This window comes from Malaclemys terrapin, chromosome 5 (genome assembly GCF_027887155.1).
Source record: "Malaclemys terrapin pileata isolate rMalTer1 chromosome 5, rMalTer1.hap1, whole genome shotgun sequence".
In the NCBI taxonomy this organism is placed as follows: Eukaryota; Metazoa; Chordata; order Testudines; family Emydidae; genus Malaclemys; species Malaclemys terrapin.
The window spans coordinates 100,176,977-100,196,802 of record NC_071509.1 but is presented as its reverse complement, the minus strand read 5'-3'; the positions used below and the strand labels follow the sequence as shown (position 1 = coordinate 100,196,802).

The 19,826-nt window shown below is 40.6% G+C and overlaps 1 pseudogene; it reads left to right on the top strand.

Annotated features, from left to right (window-relative positions):
• LOC128838527 (bifunctional heparan sulfate N-deacetylase/N-sulfotransferase 3-like) overlaps positions 1-19,826 on the top strand; it is a 42,665-nt pseudogene that overhangs the window by 6,848 nt on the left and 15,991 nt on the right.

Below are 19,826 nucleotides of genomic sequence, written 5' to 3'. Positions count from 1 at the left end.
TGCTTCCCAGCCTGGCTCTCAGCCCTTCAGTCCTACCTCCAAGTTGCTTGGGCTTCTCTCCACAGCCAGATTCCATGCTTCTGCCTCCACATCCTACTCAACTGCAGCCTTTGTCTCCCTCCTGACCTTGGCTGGAGGCATTATGGTCTTCAGCCCTCTGCTAGCTGGATGTTGCAGTGGGAGTTAACACAATGCCCACTAAAGAGACAACAGGTTCATTAATATATTAATGCTAACTATGCAAAAGTAAAAGGCAGAAAGTGAGAATCAGGAAGAGGTAGAGAACAAAAGGCAGCCAGATAACTAGAAAATGTTCTTAATGGGAAAAATACAGACTGGTATTATAAGGATTGATGTTAGAATACTATTTTTTTTTATTGTTTATAGCTGATATGGAAGATGGTGCTAGAAGGCAAGATATTTCAGTTTGAAGACAATAGTAAATGAGGATAGCAAACCAGAAGAGGAAGGCATGCAGAAAGATTTAGATCATTTAAGAATCTGGATTAATAGAGTGAAAATGGCTAACTATCGGATAAACAAAGATAAATGTTGAATAATGAGTCCTCTTAGATCAAGGAATTAAAGATATGCTATCTGCTAAAGAGAAATGTGCTGTAGTATCCTGGCCAGGAAGACGATTTAGCAATTATAAAGTCCCTCAAATCCAAGGAAGTATAAGCATTAAACCAGACTGACATATACCAGAACATACAGTTTATTTTTTTTTTAAATTCAGACCAGTGACAGATTAGAATATTTACACTCATTTGTAATATGCAAGCCACAGACACAAAACTGATTGATAAATTTCTGCCAGGCTTTTCAGAGTTATCACTACTAATTGGCTGTCTCGTAAAATAAAGTAGAGGGAGGGGAAAAATCCCAACCTTCTTAGTTTGTGGAGAAAACAGATTACAATATAGACCATTTAAAGTGCTTAAAACATTCAGTATGGAGGGAAAATGTGCACAGTGGAGAATCTTGCAACAAAGCAATAAGAATGCAGTGTCACTAAGTACAAGTCAAATGGAAATGAGGAAACTAAGAAGAGTGGGTACAATGGGCCCAAGGGTGTCTCTCTTATTAGGATATGTACAATCCCTATTGGGATATGTACATACAACTACTTAGATAAAAATCTACAACTTCAAAGTTAACCAACACAAAGTCTTCACATTAGATCTCATCAGAGAGACATGTACAAACAGCTGTTCTTTAGTTAAATTAATCCATTAGCATTCTAATTAGCTCATACTTTTTAAAAAAAGTTTTTAATCTTGTTTCTTTTATGTTGAAAGTTTCCCTGAACAAATCCACTGTTTTTTTTTCCTTCTATATTTTTGCTTTGCATCCAGGAATTAGATTTTCTTTTAAAGAGCCCAGTCCTGCAGTTCTTGTTTATGGGAGTATCACTATTGGTTTAAATATTCCTGCTTAGGTAAAGGCTTCAAGATCATACATTTAGGGCTAGATTGGCCTTGGCCCATGGGTGGGTGAACAGAGGGAAGAAGCAAGGAATTATTCCCCCACATATTCTTTCCATCCTCTGTACAAGGAACATGAACAATTTCAGTGTCTGTGGGACTGACCCTTATAACTCCTTCATAGCTGGAAAACATTCAGAAGGGATTTGGGAAGAAGGATGCAGCAACATAGAGCGAGCCAATCTCCATACCTTCTCCTGGTGATGACACATTGTACACATTCCCCCTGTGTGCTGGGGAGAGATCATGTTCCATTACTGAGGCCTGGTGCCTCTCCGCCCTGCCGCAGTCCAGTCCTTAATCTATGACATGATCTTCTGGTAAGTGTGATGTTTTGATTGTATCCAATTTCTTGGTTCATTAGTTTAAGTCACTGAAATATTGTCTGTGCAATTCACTTCAAAGCAAGCATAAGGGGCTGAATGTAGGTGTTATCTATATCGTAGTAACTCATATTTTGGACACTTATGTTAACTTCAAATAAAGATTGCATATACAGCTTCTAACAATACTGAACAAATTGCATTGTATGCCCCATCTGTTTTTTTTTCTGGATTTAAAGGAGAGTTAGGGTACATGTAGGATGGGGAATCGTTGGAAATATTATGGAATATTTTGTTTTTTTCAAGGACTGTTGGTCTATAAAGACTGCTATGCTCTTCTTGATACAGGAGAGAAGGAATCACCCCCTATAGCAGAGGAGGAGAAGGCTTGTACCCCTAAGGCTGGGAGGTCTGCTGCCACTGCAAATAGGAAACGTAGGGTATTGGTGGTTGGAGACTCTCTGCTGAGGGGGACGGAGGCACCCATCTGTTGCCCTGACATTTCATCTCAGGAGGTATGCTGCCTGCCGGGGGCCCGTATCCGAGACATTACGGAGGCATTGTCGAGGATTATCCAGCCCTCTGACTACTACCCCATGCTACTCATCCATGTGAACACAAATGATACTGCGAGGTGGGACACTGAGCAGATCAAGAGTGACTACAGGGCTCTGGGAGTACAAGTGAAGGAGTTTGGAGTGCAGGTGGTATTCTCTTCAATCCTTCCTTTCAAAGGTAGGGGACTGGGCAGAGACAGGTGCATTGTGGAGGTGAATGCCTGGCTGCGAAGATGGTCACCAGGAGGGCTTTGGCTTCCTTGCCCACAGGATGCTATTCTAGGCAGAGATGGCGTTCATGTTTCGAGGAGGGAAAAGACCATATTTGGAAACAGACTGGCTAACCTAGTGAGGAGGGCTTTAAACTAGGTTTGACGGGGACAGGTGAGCAAAGCCCACAGGTAAGTGGAGAACATGGAGACCGGGGAATGGGTCAGAAATAGGAGGGAGTGTGGGATATAATGGCAGAGAGAAAGGAGGGTCAGGGCAAAACTGGGAGGCAAGATCAAATCAGTATCTTAGATGCCTATATACAAATGTGAAAAGTATGGGTAATAAGCAGGAAGAACTGGAAGTGCTAATAAATAAATACAACTATGACATTGTTGGCATCATCGAAACTTGGTGGGATAATACACGATTGGAATGTTGGTGTGGATGGGTACAGCTTGCTCACGAAGGATAGACGGGGGAAAAGGGAGGAGGTGTTGCCTTATATATTAATAATGTATACACCTGGACTGAGGTGGAGATGGACTTAGGAGACTGAAGTGTTGAGAGTCTCTAGGTTAGGCTAAAAGGGGTAATAAACCAGGGTGATGTCATGCTAGGAGTCTACTTCAGGCCATCTACCAGGTGGAAGAGGTGGATGAGGCTTTTTTAAAAAACTAACAAAATCATCCAAAGCCCAAGATTTGATGGTGATGGGGGACTTCAACTATCCAGATATATGTTGGGAAAAGAACACAGCGGGGCACAGACTATCCAATAAATTCTTGGATTGCATTGCAGACAACTTTTTATTTCAGAAGTTTGAAAAAGCTACTAGGGGGAAGCTGTTCTAGATTTGATTTGATTTTAACAAATAGGGAGGAACTCGTTGAGAATTTGAAAGTGGAAGGCAGCTTGGGTGAAAGTGATCATGAAATCATGGAGTTCACAATTCTAAGGGAGGGTAGAAGGAAGTACAGCAAAATAGAGACAATGGATTTCAGGAAGGCAGATTTTGGTAAGCTCAGAGAGCTGATAGGTAAGTTCCCATGGGAATCAAGACTGAAGAGAAAAACAACTGAGGAGAGCTGGCAGTATTTCAAAGGGCCCAAAAGCAAGCTATTCTGCTGGGTAGGAAAGATAGAAAATGTGGCAAAAGACCACCTTGGCTTAACCACAAGATCTTGCATGATCTAAAAAATAAAAAGGAGTCATATAAAAATGGAAGCTAGGACAAATTACAAAGGATGAATATAGGCAAACAACACAGGAATGCAGGGCAAGATTAGAAAGGCAAAGGCACAAAATGAGCTCAAACTAGCTACAGGAATAAAGGGAAACAATAAGACTCTTTATCAATACATTAGAAGCAAGAGGAAGACCAGGGACAGGGTAGGCCCACTGCTCAGTGAGGAGGGAGAAACAGTAACAGGAAACTTGGAAATGGCAGAGATGCTTAATGACTTCTTTGTTTCGGTCTTCATCGAGAAGTCTGAAGGAATGCCTAACATAGTGAATGCTAATGGGAAGGGGGTAGGTTTAGCAGATAAAATAAAAAAAGAACAAGTTAAATATCACTTAGAAAAGTTAGATGCCTGCAAGTCACCAGGGCCTGATGAAATGCATCCTTGAATACTCAAGGAGCTAATAGAGGAGGTATCTGAGCCTCTAGGTATTATCTTCGGAAAATCATAGGAGACGGGAGAGATTCCAGAAGACTGGAAAAGGGCAAATATAGTACCCATCTATAAAAAGGGAAATAAAAACAACCCAGGAAACTACAGACCAGTTAGTTTAACTTCTGCGCCAGGGAAGATAATGGAGCAAGTAATTAAGGAAATCCTCTGCAAACACTCGGAAGGTGCTAAGGTGATAGAGAATAACCAGCCTGGATTTGTAAAGAACAAATCACATCAAATCAATCTGATAACTTTCTTTGATAGGATAATGAGTCTTGTGGGTAAGGGAGAAGCGGTGGATGAGGTATACCTAGACTTTAGTAAGGCATTTGATACAGTCTCGCATGATATTCTTATCAATAAACTAGGCAAATACAACTTAAATGTGGCTACTATAAGGTGGGTGCATAACTGGCTGGATAACGGTACTCAGAGAGTAGTTATTAATGGTTCCCAATCCTGCTGGAAAGGTATAACAAGTGGGGTTCCGCAGGAGTCTGTTTTGGGACCGGCTCTGTTCAATATCTTCATCAATGACTTAGATATTGGCATAGAAAATATGCTTATTAAGTTTGCAGATGATACCAAACTGGGAGGGATTGCAACTGCTTTGGAGAATAGGGTCATAATTCAAAATGATCTGGACAAATTGGAGAAATGGTCTGTGGTAAACAGGATGAAGTTTAATAAAGACAAATGCAAAGTGCTCCACTTAGGAAGGAACAATCAGTTTCACACATACAGGATGGGAAGAAACTGTCTAGGAAGGAGTACGGCAGAATTTTGGATTTTTTTATGCTTGGAAATTTGTTAAAGTATGCTTACTAATCTGGGCTTTGTGTAGCTTAACTGAAGTTAATAGAACTATTTACACGAGAAGGGACTCAGATGAATAAAATGTACACCATATAGCCTCCCTTTTGTAATAAATAAAGGTATGAATGTAGGTACCTTAAGAATTTAAATTTAAATATTACAGGGAGATTTTTACATGGACAGTATAACATTTTCACTTGGAATTTGTTGTAAACTTTATTTCTTAGGTCATAGGCATTGCTTGAAACTCCACTTCATTTTCAATCTGGATTTTAAGATAAATTCTATCACACTGGTAAAATATCATGAAATCGTATATACCCTTATTTACCTTTTATCCAAGATTTCACATCTACCATATTTGCTTTCTATATTTAGCATATGAATACTATGACAAAAAGCAAGAGTGATCACACAGTTTTATATGATCTTCAAGTGGTGCTTTCTTTTTCTGAGGAGTTCATACTTTTTCATTGATTGCTTCATCTGAGAATTTTCTCTTAAAATTATGTTACAATAATCAGTTCTTAAACTGAAATCCAGCATATTAACAGATAAACAAAAGCAACAAAAGCCCCCCACCCCCAAACCAACGAAAACCAAACAAATAAAAACCACACACACCAACCAACAACAACTCCTGAACACTGTGTGACATTTTGGGAGGATGTTCTCAATTGTTCACATCACCAATGCCAAGGGAATCCACAAGGAGATGGTTAAAATGACTTTACATCTGCTTTGTATTTCAAGAGTGTCACAAAGCAGCCAGGGTCTAGCCCATATATATGGTAGTTGGTTAATAATGATAAAGCATCATGTAACAAATATTATACAAGAAAAATACATTGAAACACACTCACCAAAGCAACAGGTAACAGGTTTCACTCTGTAAATTATGGAAACTATTTTAATGGAACTACAGGTTGTTGTTTTTTGTTTTGTTTTTTTGCCATGTACTAAATATTTGACTCTTAGCTCAAGTAAAATACCTCCTGATGCCCTTACTTCTATGTTCATCTACTCTGACATTAAGACCAAATTGTGACTGGCAATTGCGTGAATGTACCAGTCAAGGAGTGGGGAAGGATTCCCCAAGTTAAAAATGCCAATCATAACTACAGTCACTTTATTCAGAAGAGTGGTATTATTCCTAGTAAATAGATATTGTAAGCCCCATTTTACAGATGGGGAAAACTAAAGATCATGGAGAGTAAGTACTTTTCAGTGCTGCATTCTTCTAGTTGGTTAGGCATAGGTCTGGGAGTTAGGAGATCCAGGTTCTGATCCTAGATCTTTTACTGACTTGCTCTAGAATTTTAACCATGACACTTATCCCTTCTCATACTTGGTTGCCTTATCTGTAAAATGGGGCAAATATCATAATAGTAAATCTAATAGACTTTGCAAGATCAGGCAAATGGGTTCTAGAGAGGACCTGAGGTTGGTGTATTGTTTTGGTCCAACTATAGTTGGAGAAGACACCATCAAATTATAGCACCTTGATAGAGCTGGATTAATTTTTGTATGTCATTTTTTCAGCCAGCTCTGTTTGCAAACTCCTTTCACCCAGCTTTCCTCACTCAGTCCAGGAGACATTGTACTATTCTATTGATCTCATTTCTTCCAAATCTATAACAAAATATTCAAATCATCTTCACTTGTGGGCCATATAGAATGTCAAGCTGCAAAATTAAAAAATAAATTCACTAGAGTCTCAGTCTCTACCCTCCTGAACTGGAGAAAAGATTTCAAAATACAAAAAGTGAATGGGAGTTTTAGGTCTGAAAATTGTCATGTGTAACTGATACTTTGAGAGGAGACATGTCACTTATCTTTAGATAAATAACTTTCTGATTTGCCCAGTGAAGCAACAATTGTTAGGTTCTTATAAATGTCCCATCCTTTTAAGAGTGGTGTTCAAGTATTTGCCTAAATAATTTCCCAAGTAAATGAATTCCACAGGTTAATTGGATACTGTGTAAAATACATATTGCATTATAGTCATATTATTTTCCCCATTCATTCTTGCTTTGGGATAGGGTGCGTATGGGAGCTCAGTTGCCTTTCCCTATGCCATTTATTGTTTTGTATATCCTTTTCATGTTCCTGCTTTCTCTTTGCAGCAGGGTAACTCATAGGAGCATTTTTTCATCTCTCCTTATATATGTCTCCCCTACCCCATGCTGCTAATCATTTTATTTTTCCATCTCTGGAACTTTTCTATTTCAGCTACTGTTTGCTCATATCCCATTATAGACATAGGTGAAATAGAAAAAGCTAAGAGATGGAAAAATAAAATGATCTTTCAGGTGTGATGACCAAAATTGAATGCTGTTTCAAAGGTGAGCAGGCACCATTGATTTATACTATCTCACCCTTTATTAACCCACAGAAACACACTGTTTAGCCTGCTTCCCTACAATGGAGCAGTGACCCCACTGAGTTTTCAGCAGTGACTCCTAGATCCGTAACCTAGAAGTTTCACCTAATGTGTGTGAAAAGTTCAAATTGTTTTTTTCAATATGAATTATTTTGCTCTTATTGTCACTGGACAAAATTAAGCAGATTTAATACAGAGAGCCCTTTTTATGAAATCCTTTTAAGATTCCTCATAATCCTGAAATGTGCACTAACCCGAATAAAGTATTGTCACCAGCACATTTCATCTCCTAACCACCAAGTTTATCCTTCAGGTTATTAATAAATACATTGAATAACATTGACCTCCCTGCTAATCTCTGAAGTAAGCCACATGTGATGACGTTATTAAAGATGGAAAGACATTTATTTCTACTCTTGGATTCCTGTGTCCCCAATGATTTAGCTGTGACTGTAACATTAGAAAAATGTTAATGAAATATATGAAATTATTTCAAGGGAGAAATCTGACTAGCTAGGTTTATCTAATGGAGACGTGGTTGGAGATCTTTTTTGGGTGGTGAAACGGAGTTTATGCCGAAGAGGTAAAGAGCAGTTTCATGAACTGATCTCTTTTCTTTACCTGGATGTAATAATATGATGGCAATGTCCACATTTTATTGTGAACTCTAATATATTCATGTTAGCATTAAATACATCAAAGGAATAAAGAATCCATAGTCTATATGTTCAGCTTCACAATGACCATTCCTGTTGTCAGAAGCTCCCAAACTGAACAAGACTGGATTGATTCTGTTCTCACACCAGTTAAAATCAGGAATAACTCCACTGACTGTAATGGTTTTACACCATTTTACGCCAGTGTAAAAATGGTATAAATAAGAGCAGAATCAGGATGAAGATGTTGCAGTAAATTACTCAGAAACGTAGAGCATCTGTAATATTACTAACAAATTTATTTGGGCATAAGCTTTCATGGGCTAAAACCACTTCATCAGATACATGGAGTGGAAAATACAGAAGTAGACAGATATATATCCACACAGTACATGAAAAGATGGGAGTTGCCTTACCAAGTTAGGGGTCAGTTCTAATGAGACAATTCAATTAAAGTGGAAGTGGGCTATCATCAACAGGAGGAAAAATCACTTTTGTAATGTTAATCAGACCTTCTATTACTAATGGCCGTATTATTCTAGAAAAAAATTCTAGGTTTTGAATATGAATCAGATGAAAAATCAGTTAGAACTGTGTAACTGTTCTTCCACAAAAGTGACAAACTAGGTTGTTTTCTAGGTGGCTTCAGTAACTTGGGTTTTGGTGGTATTATTCAATAGTTCACAAGTAATCATTCATAAGTTCTGATTAAAAAGGAACTTGAAGAAAATTGAGTTTTACTTGTATTATCCTCTCTAACACAGACGTGCCATACACACCGAAGCTGCTGTATACATAATAATGATACAGCAATTGTAAGTGTTCCTTCATAGAACTGCCTTGGAGGTACACGAATGGCCTTAAACCAATTATTGTGTGTGTGTGTCCACCAACTGCAGATTGGAGTCCCACTACACCCAGTCCCTCTCTTTCAATCTGTGCAGTGGGGACATGGAACTATTCTCGCCACTGTTTCTCAAAGTTTTCAGTCTTTGCTTAAAGATTCTCAGCTGTTTTAAGTCAATGTAGCTCCATTAAAGCCATTTAACCCCTTTATATATCATGTGAGGGTCTGGCCCATATTAGTAAATTAACTGAAGTCCATTTGAAATGTACAGTGTCTTCTCTCTTTTTAGGATTCCAACATGGTGGATCCTGAGAAATAGTCAGGTTTCATATAGTACCTTTTGATATCAAGATGTGCATTGTTATTATAATTAATTCTACTTATTACAGTAGACTACAAAGACCAGACAAGATTGGAGCTTTGTTGTGCTAGGAACTGTACAAACACAGAAGTAGACCCTGAAGAGTTTCCAAAAAAGACAGGCAAAGGGTGGGGGAAAGAAACATAACAAACAAGCAGAGTGAACAGTGTGATGGATGCCAAACAGCCACACTAGGCCCATGTGAATACCTGCTTACATTACTAGATCCTTAGTTTAAAGAAGATTCAGGTGCTCAGGCTCTGATTGCAGCTGTTGGTTCAGATTACTATGACTCAGTTCTGTTATCCTTTTCTTTTAAAGAAGGAGAAACACACAGCCCTCAGAGCACTGAATACAAAGCATTCAGAAAGCATTTGTTGCTTTCAAACCAGTCATACAAAATGTATATCTTTTTCATATAAGGATTCAGGTATACTCTGGTGTGAACAGGTCCTGTAGACTAGGGATGCTTAGTGCATCAAGTTTACTTAGTTCTGAGGATCCCCGTAATGAGTGAATGAAATGGGAAATGAGGCAGAGGCTGAAAAGAACAGGAGAGGGAAAGTGGTATTAATTATTGGCAGCAAGTATTTTTCCAGTGCTTCAGGAATCTTTTTATTTATATTTTTCATTTTTTTTTAGAAATAGCTAGCATTTTTGGTCTTTGCATTATAGTATTACACATTGTTGTGTCGGCTATCCCCAGGTCCATAACAATAAATCAGTTATTTGTCTTATTTTACAAGTGAATGACATACTGAAGTGTAATCATGCCAAAAGTCAAAGAATTCTCTGAGTAACTAGTTTTTCAGAATTGATTTTAGGGAACTTTTTTTCTAACCACATTTTTGAGGGAAGTGTGTGTGTGCTTAGAATGCTTTACTTCTTTTATAGCTCCTACTGAAGAGATGCATTTGTAATATCCAGGTTTTTGAAGAGGTGTGTTTTTCAGTTTACACCTCAGAATCAGCTCCATTATGTATTTTTATTATTATTATCAAATTAACTTCTTCACTGTTATTCTCTGCTGAAGCCTTTTGTGGTGACAGCACTTTGGCAGTTCTTATGGGTATAAAGTATTAGCTACATTGGACAGCACCAGATGTGTCTGCCATACTATACATATGATCCACCCGGATATAGGGGAGTCTCCAATGAGTGTAGAGCAGGCTTTATATTTTCCTCCTCACAGCTGCCTAAACAAGGGGTATGTCAGGGCTGGGGGGTTGGGGGGATGTGGTGCTGATGGTCCCTTGGGATAATAGCAAGCTGCCACACTTCGGAGCAATCCCGAGGCTTTCCTAACTTAGGGTATGTCTATAGTATGGGATTACTCCGAATTTACAGAATTTGATTTTTGGCAACCGATTGTATAAAGTCAAGTGCATGCGGCCACACTAAGCACATTAATTTGGCAGTGTGCGTCCATGTACCAAGGCTAGCGTCGATTTCTGGAGCATTGCACTGTGGGTAGCTATCCCATAGCTATCCCATAGTTCCTGCAGTCTCCCCCGCCCATTGGAATTCTGGGTTGAGATCCCAATACCTGATGGGGCAAAAAACATTGTCGCTGGTGGTTCTGGGTACAGCTTCACCCCTCCCTCCATGAAAGCAATGGCAGACAACCGTTTTGCGCCTTTTTTCCTGGGTGAACCCTGCAGACACCATACCATGGCAAGCATGGAGCCTGCTCAGTTCAAGACAGCAGTCACAAACATTGTAAACACCTCACGCATTATCGTGCAGTTTATGCTGAACCAGGACCTGAAAAACCAGGCGAGGAGGAGGGGGCGACGGCAGCGCGGCGATGAGAGTGATGAAGACATGGACACAGAATTCTCTCAAACCGCGGGCCCCGGCACTTTGGAGATCATGTTGTTAATGGGGCAGGTTCTAGCCGTGGAACGCCGATTCTGGGCCTGGGAAACAAGCACAGACTGGTGGGACGGTATAGTGTTACAGGTGTGGGACGATTCCCAGTGGCTGCGAAACTTTTGCATGCGTAAGGGCACTTTCATGGAACTTTGTGACTTGCTTTCCCCAGCCCTGAAGTGCCAGAATACCAAGATGAGAGCAGCCCTCACAGTTGAGAAGCGAGTGGCAATAGCCCTGTGGAAGCTTGCAACACCAGACAGCTACCGGTCAGTCGGGTATCAATTTGGAGTGAGCAAATCTACTGTGGGGGCTGCTGTGATGCAAGTAGCCAAAGCAATCACTGAGCTGCTGCTACCAAAGGTAGTGACTCTGGGAAATGTGCAGGTCATAGTGGATGGCTTTGCTGCAATGGGATCCCTAACTGTGGTGGGGCAATAGATGGAGCCCATAACCCTATCTTGGCACCGGAGCACCAGGGCAGCCAGTACATAAACCGCAAGGGGTACTTTTCAATGGTGCTGCAAGCACTGGTGGATGACAATGGATGTTTCACCAACATCAACGTGGGATGACCGGGACGGGTTCATGATGCTCGCGTCTTCAGGAACACTAATCTGTTTAAACGGCTGCAGCAAGGGATTTACTTCCCAGACCAGAAAATAACCGTTGGGGATGTTGAAATGCCTTTAGTTATCCTTGGGGACCCAGCCTACCCCTTAATGCCATGGCTCATGAAGCCATACACAGGCAGCCTGGACAGTAGTCAGGAGCTGTTCAACTACAGGCTGAGCAAGTGCAGAATGGTGGGAGGCTGAGGCAAATCACCTGGCTGCTGATTACATGCAGCCAGACACCAGGGCGATTAGAAGAGCACACCAGGAAGCGCTGTGCATAAGAGAAGCTTTGAAAACCAGTTTCATGACTGGCCAGGCTATGGTGTGAAAGTTCTGTTTGTTTCTCCTTGATGAAGCCCTCCTCCCCTTAATTGACTCATTCTCTATAAGCAACCCACCCTCACCCTTCGATCACATCACAGCTTGCTTTCAAAGGAAATAAAGTCACTATCATTTAAAAATCATGTATTCTTTATTAATTGATTATAAAAAGAGGGAGAGAACTGACAAGGTAGCCTGGGTGGGGTTTGGGAGGAGAAAGGAAAAAGCCATTAAAAAAGTTCAAAATAATAGCAGCCTTTTGCTTGGGCTGTCCACTGGGGTGGAGTGGGAGGGTGCACGGAGCCCCCCCCCTTCCCTCCCCTCCCGCGTTCTTACACATCTTGGTGAGGAGGCTATGGAACTTGGGGATGGGGGAGGGCAGTTATACAGGAGCTGTAGCGGCACTCTGTGATCCTGCTGCCATTCCTGAAGCTCCACCAGATGCCGGACCATGTCCGTTTGCTCACGCAGCAGCCCCACTGTTGCATCCCGCCACCTCTCATCTCGAGCGTCTCTCCTCTCCTCACGTTGGTCCTCATGTCCTCACGTTCACTGGCATCTTTCCTGTACTTTGATACTGTGTCCTTCCACTCATTCAGATGAGCTCTTTCATTGTGGGTCAATTCCATGATTTCAGAAAACATTTCATCTCACATCCGTTTTTTTCACCGCCTTATCTGACATAGCCTTTGGGATGGAGGAGGGAGGCTTGAAAAATTTGCAGCTGCAGGAGGGAGGGGGGAAAAAGGGAGAGAAGTATTTAAAAAGATACATTTTACAGAACAATGCTTATACTCTTTCACGGTGAACACTATTCACGTTACATAGCACATGTGATTTCAGTACAAGGTCGCATTTTGCATCTTAATATTGAGTGCCTGTGGCTTTGGTGTTAGAGATCACAGACGCAGGTCCGGGCAACAAAATTCGGCTTGCATGCGGCCATGGTAAGCCATTCTTTCAGCTTCTGCAGCCTTCCTAAAAGCAGCGCCCTCCTTTCCCACATACCAAGCAAAGCCCGTTGAGTGCTGTGGTTTTCCTGTTAATGTGCAGCAGCAGAAACCAAACTAACCCCCCTCCCATCTAATTCTCTGGGATGATCGCTTTATCCCTCCCCCCACCATGTGGCTGGTATCAGGGAAGATCCCTGCCAGCCAAGTGCAAAAAGCTCAGCACCAATGATCTCCCCCCCCACTCCTGCTTGGCTAACTGCATGCAGCTCAGCGTAGAATTGGCATGTCTGCGGCTCTGACCCAGACCTTCCATTTGCTTCTTTGGTTTTCTGGTAGGCTTGTCTGAGCTCCTTAACTTTCACGCGGCACTGTAGTGAGTTCCTATTGTGGTCTCTCTCCATCATGCCCTTGGAGATTTTTTTCAAATGTTTTGGCATTTCGTCTTTTGGAATGTAGTTCTGCTAGCACAGAATCCTCTCCCCATATAGTGATCAGATCCAGTTCCTCCCGTACGGTCCATGCTGGTGCTCTTTTTCGATTCTCAGACTGCATGGTTATCTGTGTTGATGAGCTCTGCGTGGTCACCTGTGCTATCCATGCTGGGCAAATAGGAAATGAAATTCAAAAGTTTGTGGGGTTTATCCTGTCTACCTGGCTAGTGCATCCGACTTCAGATTGCTGTCCAGAGTGGTCACACTGGTGCACTGCACTGTGGGATAGCTCCCGGAGGCCAATAACGTTGAATTGCAGCTACACTAACCCTAATTCAAAATGGCAATGTCGATTTCGGCGCTACTCCCCTCGTCGGGGAAGAGTACAGAAATCGATTTTAAGAGCCCTTTATATCGGAGTAAATGGCTTCGTTGTGTGGCGGGTGCAGGGTTAGTTCGATTTAACACTGCTAAATTTGACCTAAACTCAGTGTAGACCAGGCCTTACATCCAAAGCTGGAGCCAACAGAGAATTGGGGAATCATCACCTGTCTTAAAGCTCATTTACGCTGCACTACCCAGGAGAGTCTGGAAGCAGCTGAGAATCTGGCCCTGCTGTGGGGTTGCTGGGAGTTTGGTTTTATATATCAAACTCTATATTCTCTTGTTCTGGCTTGTCATCTAGAAAATCCTATAGCTCACAAATTCCAATGACAATACAGCTAATGTTCTGATTAGTTCTAATCATTATCTGACCTTTGCAAAACAGCACGTGGGAACATTGCAGTCAGAGTGTGGCACAAATAAAAAAAATATATACAAACCCAGAGGAGAGGAAATGGACATTTTGAGGCTGACTTAGAAAGAGTGAAGAAGACTGGGGTTGTATAGAGGGCTGACATGTGGATCTTACAGCTCTCAGGGATTCCTGGAGCCCTTGGTTCTGTCAAGAACTGTAACTGTTGAGCAATGATTTTCCCAGAGCCAGCTGATAATGGAAGCAAACAAGGGAGCTTGAAAGAGTTCAGCTAACTGAATGTTAGTTTGCTGTATATTTCAGGAACATGGTATTCCAACTGACATTTGCTGTACAGTTGCTCCACATGACTTTGAGTCTACCCTTACATGTTCAGCTTTACGAGACTTGGAAGAAAGTTTGGGGTATCAAAGTCACCAGTACAGAGGAGTATCCGGAACAGCACAGACAAGGTTTTATCCACAATGGCATCATGGTTAATTATCTCTACATATGTATATAGTTTTTTCACACCATTTTTTCTTAATTAGAACTTTTTCATTACCTCTTCAGCATTTTCCTGAATCATTAATATTATGGGATGGCTGTGCAGTTCTTCTCCCTTTGCTCTATCTTTGCCACTAATTCCGTTCACATACAGTATGGGAAATAGCCATTTTTAAAATAACTTTGTTATATACAAATGGACATGATTCATTCCACTGAAGGAAACTAAGTCTGCCTTCCATTGACAGTTAGTGCAAGCTGCCTGGCATAGTATGGAGATGGGTATGCACAAGTGATAATGATTTAGTACATACTCTAGGTAGCCTCATGTGTTGGCTCAGACATAAATTAAAAATGCTACACGCTGGTTGGACCCCCATGAAGTTGGCAGGACTGCAACCTGTTCTCCACATTTGGGAGTCCCCACTGGTACAGCTGCCCTTGTGGGTTCAGGAGGTTGCAATTTATACTTTTGTACCTCAAAAGGTGAATCCAGTCCAAATGTGCTTAACTATTGAACTACCCGTAATGACTTTTAAATCCCGATTATCCATTTTTTAAAAACTCCAGGGGAGACTCCTGGGGAAATTAGAGGTGTTGTTTGTAGACTGATTCAGTCCTAAATTTACATGCACTTATAGATTTTCATTGGTATTTCTTCAGGTACTTCCCTAACAAACTTGTGATCTGTTCACACATACAATATCCACAAAGAATTGGTGGTCCAAAAGAACTAGACAGAAGCATTCAGGGAAGGGAACTTTTCTTTCCAATTGTTCTTAACCCAGTAAGTATTTCAAATTTATTTATCTCAGTAATAATTATTAATGGCAGTTACAAATGCCACATATGGTGTAGCGTACCAGTGAATGATATCAAAGTTAAGTCATCTGTGCACCTGGCCCAAGCATCTCTCAGAATGTAAGGATGATACAATCGCAAGCAAATTGCTTTTCAAGGGCAGTGAATCAAGAATATTTAGGGGTGTTATTTAAACTGGAAGCTGAGGGAAACCTGATATTTACTCAGGAACTCTCAGGTGAGATGATGAAATCTGCTAGCCGCTGCAGAAATACAAGTGGAACTGTGTACATTCAGTAATAGGGGATAAACCAACGATTAGGGTTGCACAGGGGAAAGGAGAGGAGGAATTCAATAAGGTCACATAGTTTCAGCAAAAAGTACAAACATTACAAATACAAAATACAAATATTAGTTTGTATTTATATTCAATTTAGAGGTTCCCAAAGTGCTTAATAAACTTCCATAACACACCCATTTCCCACCAGAGAAGGGACTGAAAGACAAAATGCAGGATCTTCTGAATGACAATACTGCTAAGCCATTATGACAACCAAGCTTGTGTTAACAAGGAATGAAGGAAACAGAGCTGAAACAGTATTTCATTTTTTCTGAAGGCGATTAAATGCCACCTGAAATATCAAAGATTAAAGCAGTAATTTAAAGGATTTATACAGTGCTCATCAAGTGTAATAATCTAAATCAAATGAGCTAATCCATTATGGCAATATGCTGGCCTTCCTACTAGAAGCCACATACATGGGAAAAGCCTGTCACACAGTGAATTTTGTAGCCATTCTGCCAGTTCAGGGCACAATAGTTTAAGAAGGCCATGGGGGACTAGGAGGAGGAAGGGGGAGTCTCATTCTGGAGCACACTTTATTAATGATCCAAACCAGAGTTTCCATCTATTGTATGATGGGCACTGCACAAATGTTTTATTAGGTATGGTGTCTACCAGAGAGGACCATTATCAAGAGTCTAATTTAGGAGTAATAGGATTAAGCACAAGGCCACATGATAAATCAGAATTCAAAGTAACAGGCAGCAATTAGCTGTGCTGCCCCAGGAGCAGGCTAGAAAACAAATTGTGACTCAGAGTCACAGTTCCTCCCTGCTTTCTTATTGTCCTGCTAGAACAGTAAATTCCATCAGTCCTTTTAGTAGCTTAGTTTATTCCTCGGCTTCCTCTCTGCAGCTGTCCACTTCTCTGTGCACCCAGCCAGGACAGTTCCCATTCTACACCCTGCTCCCCCCTCTCCCTGCCCACTTACTCATATTTGGGGAATGTCAGATGAATTGCGCCTGTTCTCCTCCCCAAAGCCAGTCACAATTTGGACAGGACTGAGCAGAGGAGTTAAAGGGGAACTTTTGCCTTCTTACTTCCCTATGCAGCTGAGTGAGGGCTGTGAACAGGAGCACCGCCAGCTTTTCTGCTGCCTTAGGCAGTGGAAGGTCCCGCCCCGAAATACCACCCCCCACAGAAGCAGCGGAAGGTCCCACCATCGAAATACCGCCGCGGTTGCCGCCACCCAAATTGTAGCGCCCTAGGCGACTGCCTTGGTTGCCTAATGGGTTGCGCCAACCCTGGCTGTGAACACACCTTCAGATTTGTACATTCAGTAATGTATTGTTTAAAGGTTAGATAAATCATGTTTTAATCCACTGGCAGTCTGAAAGGGTTAAACTATGAATTACATCTTCAAAAGTTTATTAAATTGGTCAGTACATTCTAGTTCAGTTGGTTCTAACATTTACAAATAACTCGGACTGCCTTGCTTTCTGATGAACTAATTTAATTTGCATATGTGACACTGAAAAGAGGATAATTTCAGACATTTTAGGTCAGATTCCCCACTTTTCATAAGCAGAAACAGTAACAACAAAACCCCAAATAAAAACAGCACATGAAAGGTACAAAGCTTGGGGGCAGAAAGCAAGAACCTGCATACATTGTTATACTTGTATCAAACCATAGCACCTAGGACCTCCAGTCATGGACCACTGTGCTAGGAGCTGCACAAACACAGAACAAAAAACAAACACACACCTGAACATTTTTATGTGAGGTGATCTAGTAATACCATACAGGAGAGACTGATTGATAGAAGGGTAAGAGAGACATATTACATATAGCCTGATTTCTGTTTTCATTTACATCAACACAGATCGGGGAGACTTGACTGAAGTCAAAGGGGAATCAGGCCCAGAGAGTTTAAGAACAAAATCTAGATCCTATAGATTAAAAGGGTCCTTCTCACATAGTAGGACAGGCTTGTAAAGGTCAGTGTACCAATAGAAAAATAATTGCATTTTGCAGGAGGTGGAATACCATTATAATGAATGTTCCCTGTTGGAGTACTAAGCAGCTGTGGAATTTTCTCAGTATATTGCTGGAATGAAATGCATTATGATATAAACTAGTATCCTATTTCCTGCAGTGCAGTTTGTCATGGTGCAACGCCTAATGGTCTTCAGTGTAAATGCATTTTATATCCTTGTTTTAGATTAGGAAACCTCTCATATCTCCAGCCTTCCTTTTTGTTTTCTTGGAAATGGTAAGTTTTCAAGTTAAATTATTAGCTAATGGTGTTACTAACTACCTTTATTTCTTGGGGTAATGAAAGTCAAAGTTATTGGTTTGCCCAAAATAGCAAGATATACCCAAATTTATTTCAGTTTAATATAAGCAAGCAACTAAATGCAGATATTTAACCTTTCCATTGTTTAGCTTGTACTCATAAGAGAAAAAAAAATGTGACAGTAATCTTTATTCATAAGAAAAAATATATGTGACCGTTTCGGAAAAGAGAAATATTGAAACTCAACAATATTGCCCCAGCTTTTTGGGCTTTTTATCATGTCAGTCTCATTTCTGAGTGGTTTAAGTTAATTTAAAACTCTGACTGCATAATAGTCTCCTCCTGCCAGTGTTTGTGTTTACATTAGATACATTGCTTCTTGCAAGCTTTTACTTACTGTCATATTATATTTTAAGTGTCAATAAAACAGGAGAGTATGAATTATAATGTAATCTTTCTCCTTTTTATATTGTAGCACATTAAATACTTTGACATTATATGTATGAAATATACCAATGCAATACATAGTCATTGATCTGTCCAATTTTGCACAATATTAATACAATTTTATTGGAAGAGTGTGGGTCAAGATGTCCTTAATCTTCATTATGGCATGGCTATTGGTATATATATATATATATATATATAGGGTAGAGCATGACTAATTTATATGTCACTAAACCATACACATGCAAATCCACATTGACAGAAAATTTTCAAATCTTTTAGTTCAGTGAAGCAGCAATCAGTGAAGTGCTATAGCAGATATTTGGGCCAGGACCAGGCAAAGCCAGTTCCTTGACTTCAGGTTCTGTGTGGGCAAATGGGAGAGCAGTATATAACTGGTCTTTCCCTGATAGTGACTTAAACTGGTGAGAGGATTATTTGTCATGAACATGCCATCTCCTACTTAATGCTGCTGTCACAGAGGCACTACTATGCTCACTCCTCTGATGGCAGGCCCACTGTGAGAGGGAAGGGGATTCCAGTGACCTGTTCCAGGAGGGAAAAAAAAATGGAGAGGTCTGTAAGAGAGGCCCCCAATAGCTCTCTTATCAATGGTGACTAGGACTCATTCTTGCCTCTCTCTACTAATGGTGGTAATATAACTGCTGCAGGCAAAATCATGCCCTCAGTTACACTATACACACAGCATCATTTTCAAATTCTGCTCCCAGTTTCACTTGTGATGCCCAATAGGTTTCATGAACTTGAAGGCAATGAGATTACATTGTAGTAACTGATACATGCATACAAAAACTTCAAGTAACTCAATTCCTATGCTTAACAATGGACAAGGAAGAAAATATTTTTCTGGCTTGTTACCAAAATGAGAACTGACCCCCCGTGTAATGCACATATTTGGCCACTTTAATCTTTAAGAGAAAGTTGTACGTATGTACGTGAGAGCAGAATTTGTCTTATTGTCTTAATGTATGAAACAAGATGTACTTTTAGGGTACATATTTAAAATGGGAATATTGTATGCATCATGATACCAGGAAAAAGCTCATTCAAAGCAAATTGTTTATGTGCATAGAGAAGTTGTTCTATTGGCGGGTAGTATTGTATGTAAGGAAAAATATAAATGTTGATATTCTCTTCAGAGCAATGTGTTAAATCGGCTAAATTGTTTCCAGCCATAAATCACATGTGCTGCAATATTCAAGAAGTGGTTAAGGAGGGA